The sequence below is a fragment of the Bombina bombina genome, chromosome 1, assembly GCF_027579735.1.
Source record: "Bombina bombina isolate aBomBom1 chromosome 1, aBomBom1.pri, whole genome shotgun sequence".
Classification (NCBI taxonomy): domain Eukaryota; kingdom Metazoa; phylum Chordata; class Amphibia; order Anura; family Bombinatoridae; genus Bombina; species Bombina bombina.
In genome coordinates, this window is record NC_069499.1 from 1,397,134,963 (window position 1) to 1,397,147,575 (window position 12,613).

Below are 12,613 nucleotides of genomic sequence, written 5' to 3' on the forward strand. Positions count from 1 at the left end.
TGGATGCCTTCCTACTAGGGAATGCACTAACTAAACAGGCTGTAGACCAGTCCATAGAAAACTATTTTAGTGAAAATGACACAGACCACATAACCTCAGCCACTCTTTGGGAGGCGCACAAGTGCATCATAAGAGGTGAACTGATCGCGCACAAAGCCAGGGAAAAAAACGAACAGACAATTTATAAATTCTACTACGTCCCAAATTAGCTACTGGGAAAAAGAGCACAAAAAACAACCACAGGCCACCAGCATACTAGAATCCCTAACACAGTTTAGGAAAGTCCTCAAAGACCACCTAATCAAAGAACACAAAAAGGAAGCAGCACTGCTGAATCAAAAATACTTTGATATCAAAGATAAAGCGGGGTCCTCTCTTGCTAAAACACTTAAGAGAACCCAATTAAATGCACACATCCACTCTATTATCAACAAACATGGAGATCTTCAAAAGGAGAAAAATATAGCAGAAGTGTTCAGACAGTACTATGCAACCCTGTACAATTTAGACAGTACCCCCACCCAACAAGACATTGAAACCTATCTTGAGGACTTGGACTTACCGACCTTAGATAGAGATGAATCAGCCTGAATCTGCCCATCTCAGTGGAGGAAATCAAAAACGTGGATTAAAGACATGCCTGGAAGTAAAAGCCCAGGCTCCAGACGGGTTTTAACATGACATACTTTAAGACATACATCCACCAACCTCGCTTGTCCCTTAACAAACACCTTCAATTTATTAATTCACTCCGGAGGATTCTCAGGTAACTCACTTGAGGCTCACATCACAGTCCTCTCCAAACCAGGGAAAATACCAAATAGACCCGAAAATTTCCCGCATATCCCTTTTAAATTCTGACATAAATTTTTTTTGCCAAGATACTAGCAACAAGACTGAACAGATACTTACCTAAATTAATAAAGACAGACCAGGTGGGCTTCATTCAAGGGAGGGAGGCTAGGGATAAAACCCCTGAAAACAACCCCCACCATTATAGTTTCCATGGACGCAGAGAAAGCCTTCGACCGTGTTAATTGGCTTTTCCTAAAAACAGTAATGCAGAAAATTAAATTCTGCAACAAATTCCTAGAATTAGTATTTTCCCTATATTCGGCTCCCACTGCTAGGGTTAAGGTTAATGGCATTTTGTCAGACAACTTCAATATATATAATGGCACGAGGCAAGGTTGTCCTCTTTTGCCAGCTTTATTTGCCTTATTCATTGAAACCTTCGCCCAACAGATCAGAAACGACACCCTCATTACAGGGATTTGTATTGGAGACAAGGAGCACAAGCTGGCATTATACACCGACGACGTTCTCCTCACCCTTACTCAGATAGAGTCTTCCCTCCCAGGGGCCCTTGAGGCTTTTGAGAAGTTCGGCCGGGTCTCAGGATTTCTCCTAAACTTAACAAAATCTGAATATTTAAATATAAATTATGGGGGAAGAGAAATTAATCAATTGATCCCAAACTGCCCCCTTAAAAGACAAAGAATCAAATTGAAATACTTGGGCATTTACCTAGCACCTGATGTCCAAACAGTATACACAGCTAACTACAAAACTATGGAAAAAACGCTAACCACAGACTTATCAAGCTTGAAAAACAAATCAATATCTTGGAATGGCAGAATAAATGTTGTAAAAATGAATGTTCTGCCAAGACTTCTCTATCTTCTGCAAACCACGCCCATACACCTCCCTATACACTATCTCAACAAAATACAATCACTAATAGAGCAATACATTTGGCAGGGAGCTAGGCCCAGAATCGCTAGAACTTGTATTTACCAAGGGACAGGGGTGGGTTGGGAGTCCTGCATAAGCTATTGGACTGGTGCACAAACAATAACAATAAACAATGGGTCCGGATTGATAGGCACTTACTGGGTCTAATCAATGCTGGGCTTGCAGCCTGGATACCTCACAAACACAACATGGGATAAATTAATAAACACATCCACTAACATCTCTAATATTCTGTCCCCCATGTCCTCCCTTTGCCACAACACGGACCTGCCCTGGAACTTCAAAGACACTACATTAGAAGTCGGGTGCCACATTAAGGGCAGAACAATTTCACTCTTCCGCGAAAATAAAACACATAGACCCCTCTCTGCCATCCAGGGGATGCACCCCGAGATTCCTCTAAACTGGTACGCCTATTCCTAAATCTGTCACTACGTAGACACTCACCCCAAGAAACATTATCTAACTATAATGACAACACCATTTGAGACCCTATGCCTCTTAGAAAACACCCCAACACACGCCATATCAAAACTATACAAACTGCTGCTAATCAAAGAGCCTCAACTCTTGCCCTCTTACACCAACTCATGGGACAAGGAACTGGGCATTAGTATTGCCGTTAGGGACGGGCTGGCTGTTTTTAACACTACAAAGCGCTCATCAATTTCCACAAGAGTCCTTGAAACCAACTTCAAATTTAGATGGTATCTGACCCCCAGCAGACTACACTCTATCTACAAAACGGCTAACAATAAGTGCTGGGGGGGATGCAGAGAAATAGGCACCCCTACACACATATGGTGGCAGTGTAATAAGCTAGATAAGTTCTGGTTGGTGGTACTGGAGGGCAAACAGCTACCAAACGATCCACAGATCTTACTATTTCTACTCTTGCCCAAACTGCACAACAGTAATGTTAGGGACCTGCTGATCCTCATGCTAAACAGCACTAAAACCCTTATCCCAAGACATTGGAAATCCCCCAATATCCCGACTGAGAAAGAGTGGGAGGACCAGGTAGAGAGTTTCCTACAACAAAGGTACCACCACCTCCAATCAGGCTCATTAGTCACACACAAGCTTAAACTATCTCTATGGAACCAGCACAAAGAGACACAAGCTTAGAACCCACTAACGTCCACTACACCAAACATCAGGCTTTGCCCTTAGACACCATTTTAGCCAGTTGTCAGTACCCTTTTGAGGATAACGTTATTTAATCTATGATGTAATTTATGTAATATCCCCGAGACTGTAACATAGAAGCACGGGTCATACAGGAATCTGAACTGAACCTATGTACTGAACTTGTTGCACTTTTATGCATGATGTACGGACCTTTAATCCAAAAGCACTTTTAATGCTGTGCCTCACTGTTACGCTATGGAAATATTCTTATCTACGTTTTGTAAAATCTGTTATTTTTTCAAAATTAAAACTTCTTTAACAAAAATAAAAAAATAACTAGAACTTGTATCAAGTTCGTTCATAACTGGTGGCTCCAAGGCCCCTCTGTTGCTTGCAGCGTGAAACCCGGCTGTTCACGCTCAATGGCATAGAGAGAGAGCTGCAATGTGTAGAATTCTTTGGCCTGCAAATCGTAAGGAAGAGGAACCCTAGGCCTGCACCTAGTGGGTGTATCCCCTCCTTATTTCTAGACCGTCACTCTTCTCTCTCAATGCCCGCTCCCAGAGCTTTGCCCAACCACCAGCTAGGGCATATCCCAACCAGCCCAAAAAATGGGACCCCCCCACTAGCGAGTCATACAACTCTCTTGTAAGGGGTGGAAGGCTATATAAAGGCCCAGGCTTACAGGACTAGCTCAATTAAACCTACCCCAGCTGGGAGACATCTATTAACTTCACCATGCCACATTGTTGCCGCAACCTTCTTCAACCCAGGAACAGGAAGAGGCCAGAATCACTGCTGCAAGACCCTATAAAGGTAAGCACAAACACTTGCCTCCACACTTACATCAATGTAGCAAACACAACTTAGAACACTCCAGACTTCAAGTTAGTTATCTCTTAATGTTGCTACAGGCCCACTAGAGGGCCCTCCACTGTCAATATATATATATATATATATATATATATATATATATTTATATATATATATACACACACACCTATATACACATAAATACACATAAATACACATGTATACACACACTTTTGAGCCTTCCCCAATCAAATACCATAAAAATATGCAATGTAATTTTTATTCATTTTTAATATGTTTTAATGTGTTTTGTATAGAAATACTTGAAATTCCTTCAACTCCAAACTCAGAGTGAAGAAATCCAATTCACGGCCAATGAAGTAAAATCTTGAAGTTTATTTGGAACAACTTAAAAACATAAAATCCAGGTAAAAAAAAATAAAAAATATTAAGCGAACATTAGTGAACACTAATGCATAGCTATATGCGTTTCGGGCTCCACCTAGCCCTTGCTCACCAGCTGTATGCTCCTATTCTAATTAGGCATCTTTAAATACCCTTTGAAAAAACATAATTTATGCTTACCTGATAAATGTATTTCTCTTGTGATGTATCGAGTCCACGGATTCATCCTTACTTGTGGGATATTCTCCTTCCCTACAGGAAGTAGCAGAGAGAGCACCCACAGCCGACTGAAGGCTAGGAAGAAAAAGGAGAAACCATAGGGTGCAGTGGTGACTGAAAGTTTAAAAAATAAAAATATATATGCCTGTCATAATAAACAGGGCGGGCCGTGGACTCGATACATCACAAGAGAAATAAATTTATCAGGTAAGCATAAATTATGTTTTCTCTTGTAAGATGTATCGAGTCCACGGATTCATCCTTACTTGTGGGATACCAATACCAAAGCTTTAGGACACGGATGAAGGGAGGGACAAGACAGGGACCTTAAATGGAAGGCACCACTGCTTGTAGAACCTTTCTCCCAAAAATAGCCTCCGAAGAAGCAAAAGTATCAAATTTGGAAAATTTGGAAGAAGTATGAAGCGAAGACTAAGTCGCCGCCTTACAAATCTGTTCAACAGAAGCCTCATTTTTAAAAGCCCATGTGAAGCCACAGCTCTAGTAGAATGAGCAGTAATTCTTTCAGGAGGCTGCTGTCCAGCAGTCTCATAGGCCAAACGGATGATGCTTTTCAGCCAAAAGGAAAGAGAGGTAGCCGTAGCCTTTTGGCCTCTCCGCTTACCAGAATAAAAAACAAACAATGAAGATGTTTGACGGAAATCTTTGGTTGCTTGTAAGTAGAACTTTAAAGCACGAACCACATCAAGATTGTGCAACAGACGTTCCTTCTTTGATGAACGATTAGGACACAGAGAAGGAACAACAATCTCTTGATTGATATTCTTATTAGAAACAACCTTAGGAAGAAAACCAGGTTTGGTACGCAAAACCACCTTATCTGAATGGAAAATAAGATAAGGGGAATCACACTGTAAAGCAGATAGCACAGAAACTCTTTGAGCCGAAGAGATAGCAACTAAGAACAAAACTTTCCAAGATAGAAATTTAATATCTATGGAATGCATAGGTTCAAACGGAACCCCTTGAAGAACTCTAAGGACTAAGTTTAGGCTCCAAGGCAGAGCAGCAGGCTTAAATACAGGCTTAATTCTGACCAAAGCCTGACTAAAAGTTTGAACGTCTGGGACATCTGCCAGACGTTTGTGTAGCAGAATAGACAAAGCAGATATTTGTCCTTTTAGAGAACTAGCTGATAATCCCTTCTCCAAACCCTCTTGGAGAAAAGACAATATTCTAGGAATCCTAATCTTACTCCACGAGTAACCCTTGGATTCACACCAATAAAGATATTTGCGCCAAATCTTATGATAGATCTTCCTGGTGACAGGCTTTCTAGCCTGAATCAGGGTATCAATGACCGACTCAGAGAACCCACGCTTTGATAGAACTAGGCGTTCAATCTCCAAGCAGTCAGACGCAGAGAAACTAGATTTGGATGTGAGAACGGACCTTGGATTAGAAGGTCCCGCCTCATTGGCAGGATCCACAGTGGAACCGAGGACATGCCCACTAGGTCTGCATACCAAGTCCTGCATGGCCACGCAGGTGCTATCAGAATTACAGAAGCTCTCTCCTGCTTGATTCTGGCAACCAGACGTGGAAGGAGAGGAAGCGGTGGAAATACGTAGGCCAGATTGAAGGACCAAGGTACTGCTAGAGCATCTATCAGTCCCGCCTTGGGATCCCGGGACCTGGACCCGTAACGAGGAAGTTTGGCATTCTGACGCGACGCCATCAGATCCAATTCTGGTGTGCCCCATAGCTGAATCAGCTGAGTAAATACCTCCGGATGGAGTTCCCACTCCCCCGGATGAAAAGTCTGACGACTTAGAAAATCATCCTCCCAGTTCTCTACTCCTGGAATGTGGATTGCTGAGAGATGGCAAGAGTGATCCTCTGCCCATCGGATAATCTTTGTAACCACCATCATCGCTAGAGAATTCCTTGTTCCTCCGTGATGATTGATATAAGCTATAGTCTTGATGTTGTCTGACTGAAACCTGATGAATTTGGCTGCAGCAAGCTGAGGCCATGCCTGAAGTGCCTTGAATATTGCTCTCAGTTCTAGGATGTTTATCGGAAGAAGAGATTCCTCCCGAGACCATAAGCCCTGTGCTTTCAGGGAGTTCCAGACTGCACCCCAGCCTAGCAGGCTGGCATCTGTCGTTACAATGAGCCACTCTGGCCTGTGGAAGTACATTCCCTGAGACAGGTGGTCCTGAGACAACCACCAGATAAGAGAATCTCTGGTCTCCTGGTCCAGATGCAGTTGAGGAGATAAATCTGCATAATCCCCATTCCACTGTTTGAGCATGCATAGTTGCAGTGGTCTGAGGTGTAAGCGGGCAAAAGGAACTATGTCCATTGCCGCTACCATGAGTCCGATTACCTCCATACACTGAGCTACAGATAACCGAGGAATGGAATGAAGAGTTCAGCAAGTGGTTAAGAGTTTTGATTTTCTGACATCCGTCAGAAATATTTTCATTTCTACCGAATCTATCTGAGTCCCCAGAAAGGAAACTCTTGTGAGAGGGAAGAGAGAACTATTTTTTATGTTCACCTTCCACCCGTGAGATCTCAGAAAAGCCAACACAATGTCCGTGTGAGACTTGGCTAGCTGAAAAGTCGATGCCTGAATTAAGATGTCATCTAGATAAGGCGCCACTGCTATGCCCCGAGGTCGTAGAACCGCCAGAAGGGACCCTAGCACTTTTGTGAAAATTCTTGGAGCGTGGCTAACCCGAAGGGAAGAGCCACAATCTGGTAATGCCTGTTTAGAAAGGCAAATCTGAGAAATTGATGATGATTTCTGTGAATAGGGATGTGTAGATACGCATCCTTTAAGTCCACGGTAGTCATATATTGACCTTCCTGGATCAGAGGCAGAATAGTCCAAATGGTCTCCATCTTAAATGATGGAACCCTGAGGAACTTGTTTAGAATTTTGAGATCCAAGATTGGTCTGAAAGTTCCCTCTTTTTTGGGAACCACAAACAGGTTTGAGTAGAAGCCTAGTCCCTGTTCCTCTTTTGGGACTGGGCGGATCACCCCCATGGTGAGCAGATCTTCTACACAGTGTAAGAACGCCTCTCTCTTTGTCTGGTTTACAGACAATCGAGAAATATGAAATCTCCCCCGTGGAAGGGAGTCTTTGAATTCCAGAAGATATCCCTGGGACACAATTTCTAAAGCCCAGGGATCGTGAACATCTCTTGCCCAAGCCTGATCGAAGAGAGAGAGTCTGCCCCCTACTAGATCCGGTCCCGGATCGGGGGCTACCCCTTCATGCTGTCTTAGAGGCAGCTGCAGGCTTCTTGGCCTGTTTACCCTTGTTCCAGACTGACTTGGATTGGGCAAAATTCCCCTCTTGCTTTGCAGCAGAGGAAGCCAAAACGGAACTACTCTTGAAGTTCTGAAAGGAACAAAAATTATTTTGTTTGATCTTCATCTTATTAGATCTATACTGAGGAAGGGCATGACCTTTCCCTCCAGTGATGTCTTAAATAATCTCTTTCAGTTCAGGCCCGAATAGGGTCTTTCCTTTGAAAGGGATGTTCAAAAGTTTAGATTTGGATGACACATCAGCAGACCAGGACTTAAGCCATAACGCCCTGCATACTAAAATGGCAAAACCTGAATTCTTTGCCGCTAATTTAGCCAGTTGAAAAGCGGCATCTGTAATAAAAGAATTAGCCAACTTAAGGGCCTTGATTCTGTCCATAATCTCCTCTAATGGAGTTTCCATCTGAAGAGCATCTTCTAGAGCCTCAAACCAGAAAGCAGCTGCAGTAGTTACAGGAACCAATGCCACACAATAGGTTGAAGAGAAAAACCCTGATGAACACAAATTTTTCTTCAGGAGACCCTCTAATTTTTTATCCCATAGGATCTTTGAAAGCACAACTGTCTTCGAATAGGTATAGTTGTACGCTTAGACCAGAGTTAGAAATAGGCTCCCTACAACTTAGGGACCGGTTCTGCCACGAGTCCCGCATGGTGTCAGATACGGGATAACATTTCTTATAATCAGGAAGGAGGAGAGAACGATAATACGTTGGCCTATCCCCACTTCCTTAGTAATAATATTCACAATTCCTCTTAGGAACTGGAAAAAAACATCAGTGTAATACAGGAACCTCTAAGTATTTATCCATTTTACACAAATTTCTTCTGGAACCACATATACGGGTCACAATCACTTAGAGACGCTAATACCTCCCTGAGCAATAAGCGGAGGTGTTCATGCTTAAATTTATAAAAAAAGGGGGGGCCTTTATACAGAGTGTGTCTGTGGAAAGCGTCTTTCCTGATTCAGAAATTTCTCCCCCTCAGAGATCAAATCCCCTCACCCCTACTTCAGAGCATTGTGAGGGCATATCAGATACGGCTACTAAAGCGTCAGGCGGCTCAGCATTTTTTCTAAAACCCAGAAGCTGTCCCGCTGTCCTTGTAAACCAGGCAGTTTAGATAAACCCTCTGTGAGGGTTGTATTCATAACTGTGGCCATGTCTTATAAAGTAAAAGAATTTGATGCACTAGAGGTACTTGGCGTCACTTGTGTGGGCGTTACTGGTTGTGACACTTGGGGAGAGCTAGATGGCGAACCCTCATTTACTTCTGACTGAGAATCATCTATTGCCTCTATTTTAAGTGCTAATATATGTTCTTTATAGTTTATAGACATATCAGTACAATTGGGATCACATTCTAAGTGGGGGGTTCCACAATGGCTTCCAAACATATTAAACAAGGATTTTCCTTGGTGGCAGACATGTTAAACAGGCTAGTAATGTAACAAGCAAGCTTGAAAACACTGTAATCAAAGTAAAAAACACTTAGAAATAAACGGTACTGTGCCTTTAAAGAAAAAAAAGCTGCACCAGTTCTGCAAAACAGTGTAAAAAAGCAGTAACTTACGAAATTTTTACAGTAGCATTATAAAGGCTTAGTAACTTTGCACAGCTATGCAAATAAACAATTACCCCTTTAATGGCAAAAACGGATTGAAAAAACGTTAAACCCAGTAAAAAAGACTTTCAGCACCATTGCCCACAGCTCTGCTGTGGCTCGTAACCTGCCCTTTAGAATGATTTGTGGGGGAAAAAACTTCTTCTAACAACCCTCAAACTCAGCAGAAACGACAGGAGAAGCAGTGATATGTCTCAGAGAAAAGAAACTGCGCAACTGAGGGAGTGAAAATAAGGCCCCTCCCACCTCACTCGATGTTTGAGGCCTATCAGAGAAACACCAGAGTGTCTCTTAATTAACCATGTGAGTTACAAAACCTCAAAAACCAAGCCACAATGACCCCTTTAGTCCCTTCAAAAAACGTTATAAATGCATCAAAATACAAAACGTTTTTTCCTAACAGTGTCACCAGTAACTAATGAGCCCTTCATGCAAGCTGAAATTCCCCTATTTAAAGTATCTGATACAGCTTACCCCTTTCCCTCATGGGGATATTGCCAGCCTTTTCTAGATTTTAACACAGTCTGTCCTAGAAAAATATAGACTGAACATACCTCATATGCAGCTTAGCCTGCAAACTGTTCTCCCAACTGAAGTTTTCCAATATTCTTCAGGCCTTGTGAGAACAACAGTGGATCTTAGTTACAAAGTGCTAAGATCATCATCCTTCTTGCAGAAATCTTCATCCCTTTTCTGCCAGAGAGTAAATAGTACACACCGGTACCATTTAAAATAATAAACTTTTGCTTGAGAAGTAAAAAACTAACATTTTAGTCACCACATAGCTCTTTGCCCTTCCTAGCAGTTAAGCAGGCAGAGAGAATGGCTGGGGGGTGGAGCTAAGGGGGGAGCTATATAGACAGCTCTGCTGTGGGTGCTCTCTCTGACACTTCCTGTAGGGAAAGAGAATATCCCACAAGTAAGGATGAATCCGTGGACTCGATAAATCTTACAAGAGAAAGAAATATTTCCTAATTCTCTTAAAGTGATACTTACTACATAAAGAGAGAGCATCATCCGTTAACAATCCACCACTACTGCATATTTGAAAAGTATAACATTTATACAAACGCATCTTATATGATAATGCAATATTAAACACTTTAAGTAAATATACATTGTTTGCATATTGAATAATATATTATTATATCATTTGCATGTTAAATAATATATTATTGCAAACAGTGGTAGGAAGATATATATTAGAGAAATACAAAATGAAGAACAATTAATCAGATTTTTTTACTTAATCTCTAACGGCTAGATTTAGAGTTGGGCGGTAGCCGTCAAAACCAGCGTTAGAGGGTCCTAACGCTGGTTTTTACCGCCCTCTGGTATTTGGAGTCAGTCAGGAAAGGGTCTAACGCTCACTTTACAGCCGTGACTTTTCCATACCGCAGATCCCCCTACGCCATTTGCGTATCCTATCTTTTCAATGGGATCTTTCTAACGCCGGTATTTAGAGTCGTGGCTGAAGTGAGCGTTAGAAATCTAACGACAAAACTCCAGCCGCAGAAAAAAAGTCAGTAGTTAAGAGCTTTCTGGGCTAACGCCGGTTTATAAAGCTCTTAACTACTGTGCTCTAAAGTACACTAACACCCATAAACTACCTATGTACCCCTAAACCGAGGTCCCCCACACCGCCGCCACTCTATTAAAATTTTTTAACCCCTAATCTGCCGTCCGCACGCCGCCGCAAGATACGTTATACTTATGTACCCCTTATCTGCTGCCCCTAACACCGCCGACCCCAATATTATATTTATTAACCCCTAATCTGCCCAACTCAACGTCGCCTCCACCTGCCTACACTTATTAACCCCTAATCTGCCTACCGGACCGCGCCGCTATTATAATAAAGTTATTAACCCCTAATCCGCCTCACTCCCGCCTCAATAACCCTATAATAAATAGTATTAACCCCTAATCTGCCCTCCCTAACATCGCCGACACCTAACTTCAAGCATTAACCCCTAATCTGCCGACCGGAGCTCACCACTATTCTAATAAATTTTTTAACCCCTAAAGCTAATTCTAACCCTAACCCTAACACCCCCTAACTTAAATATAATTTAAATCTAACGAAATAAAATAACTATTATTAAATAAATTATTCCTATTTAAAGCTAAATACTTACCTGTAAAATAAACCCTAATATAGCTACAATATAAATTATAATTATATTGTAGCTATTTTAGGATTTATATTTATTTTACAGGTAACTTTGTAATTATTTTAACCAGGTACAATAGCTATTAAATAGTTAATAACTATTTAATAGTTACCTAGTTAAAATAATTACAAAATTACCTGTAAAATAAATCCTAACCTAAGTTACAATTAAACCTAACACTACACTATCAATAAGTTAATTAAATACAATACCTACAAATAACTACATTTAAATAAACTAACTAAAGTACAAAAAATAAAAAAGAACTAAGTTACAAAAAATAAAAAAATATTTACAAACATAAGAAAAATATTACAACAATTTTAAACTAATTACACCTACTCTAAGCCCCCTAATAAATAACAAAGCCCCCCAAAATAAAAAAAATGCCCTACCCCTATTCTAAATTAAAAAAGTTCAAAGCTCTTTTACCTTACCAGCCCTTAAAAGGACCTTTTGTGGGGCATGCCCCAAAGAATTCAGCTCTTTTGCCTGTAAAAAAAACACATACAATACCCCCCCCCAACATTAAAACCCACCACCCACATACCCCTAATCTAACCCAAACCCCCCTTAAATAAACCTAACACTAAGCCCCTGAAGATCTTCCTACCTTATCTTCACCTCGCCGGGTATCACACCGATCCGTCCTGGCTCTGAAATCTTCATCCAAGCCCAAGCGTGGGCTGGCGATCCATAATCCGGCGGCTGAAGAGGTCCAGAAGAGGCTCCAAAGTCTTCATCCTATCCGGGAAGAAGAGGCGATCCGGACCGGCAACCATCTTGATCCAAGCGGTATCTTCTATCTTCATCCGATGAGGAACGGCTCCATTGTGAAGACCTCCAGCGCTGATCAATCTTCTTCTTCCGACGTCCAACTGAAGAATGAAGGTTCCTTTAAGGGACGTCATCCAAGATGGCGTCCCTCGAATTCCGATTGGCTGATAGGATTCTATCAGCCAATCGGAATTTAAGGTAGGAAAATTCTGATTGACTGATGGAATCAGCCAATCAGATTCAAGTTCAATCCGATTGGCTGATCCAATCCGCCAATCAGATTGAGCTCGCATTCTATTGGCTGTTCCGATCAGCCAATAGAATGCGAGCTCAATCTGATTGGCTGATTGGATCAGCCAATCGGATTGAACTTGATTCTGATTGGCTGATTCCATCAGCCAATC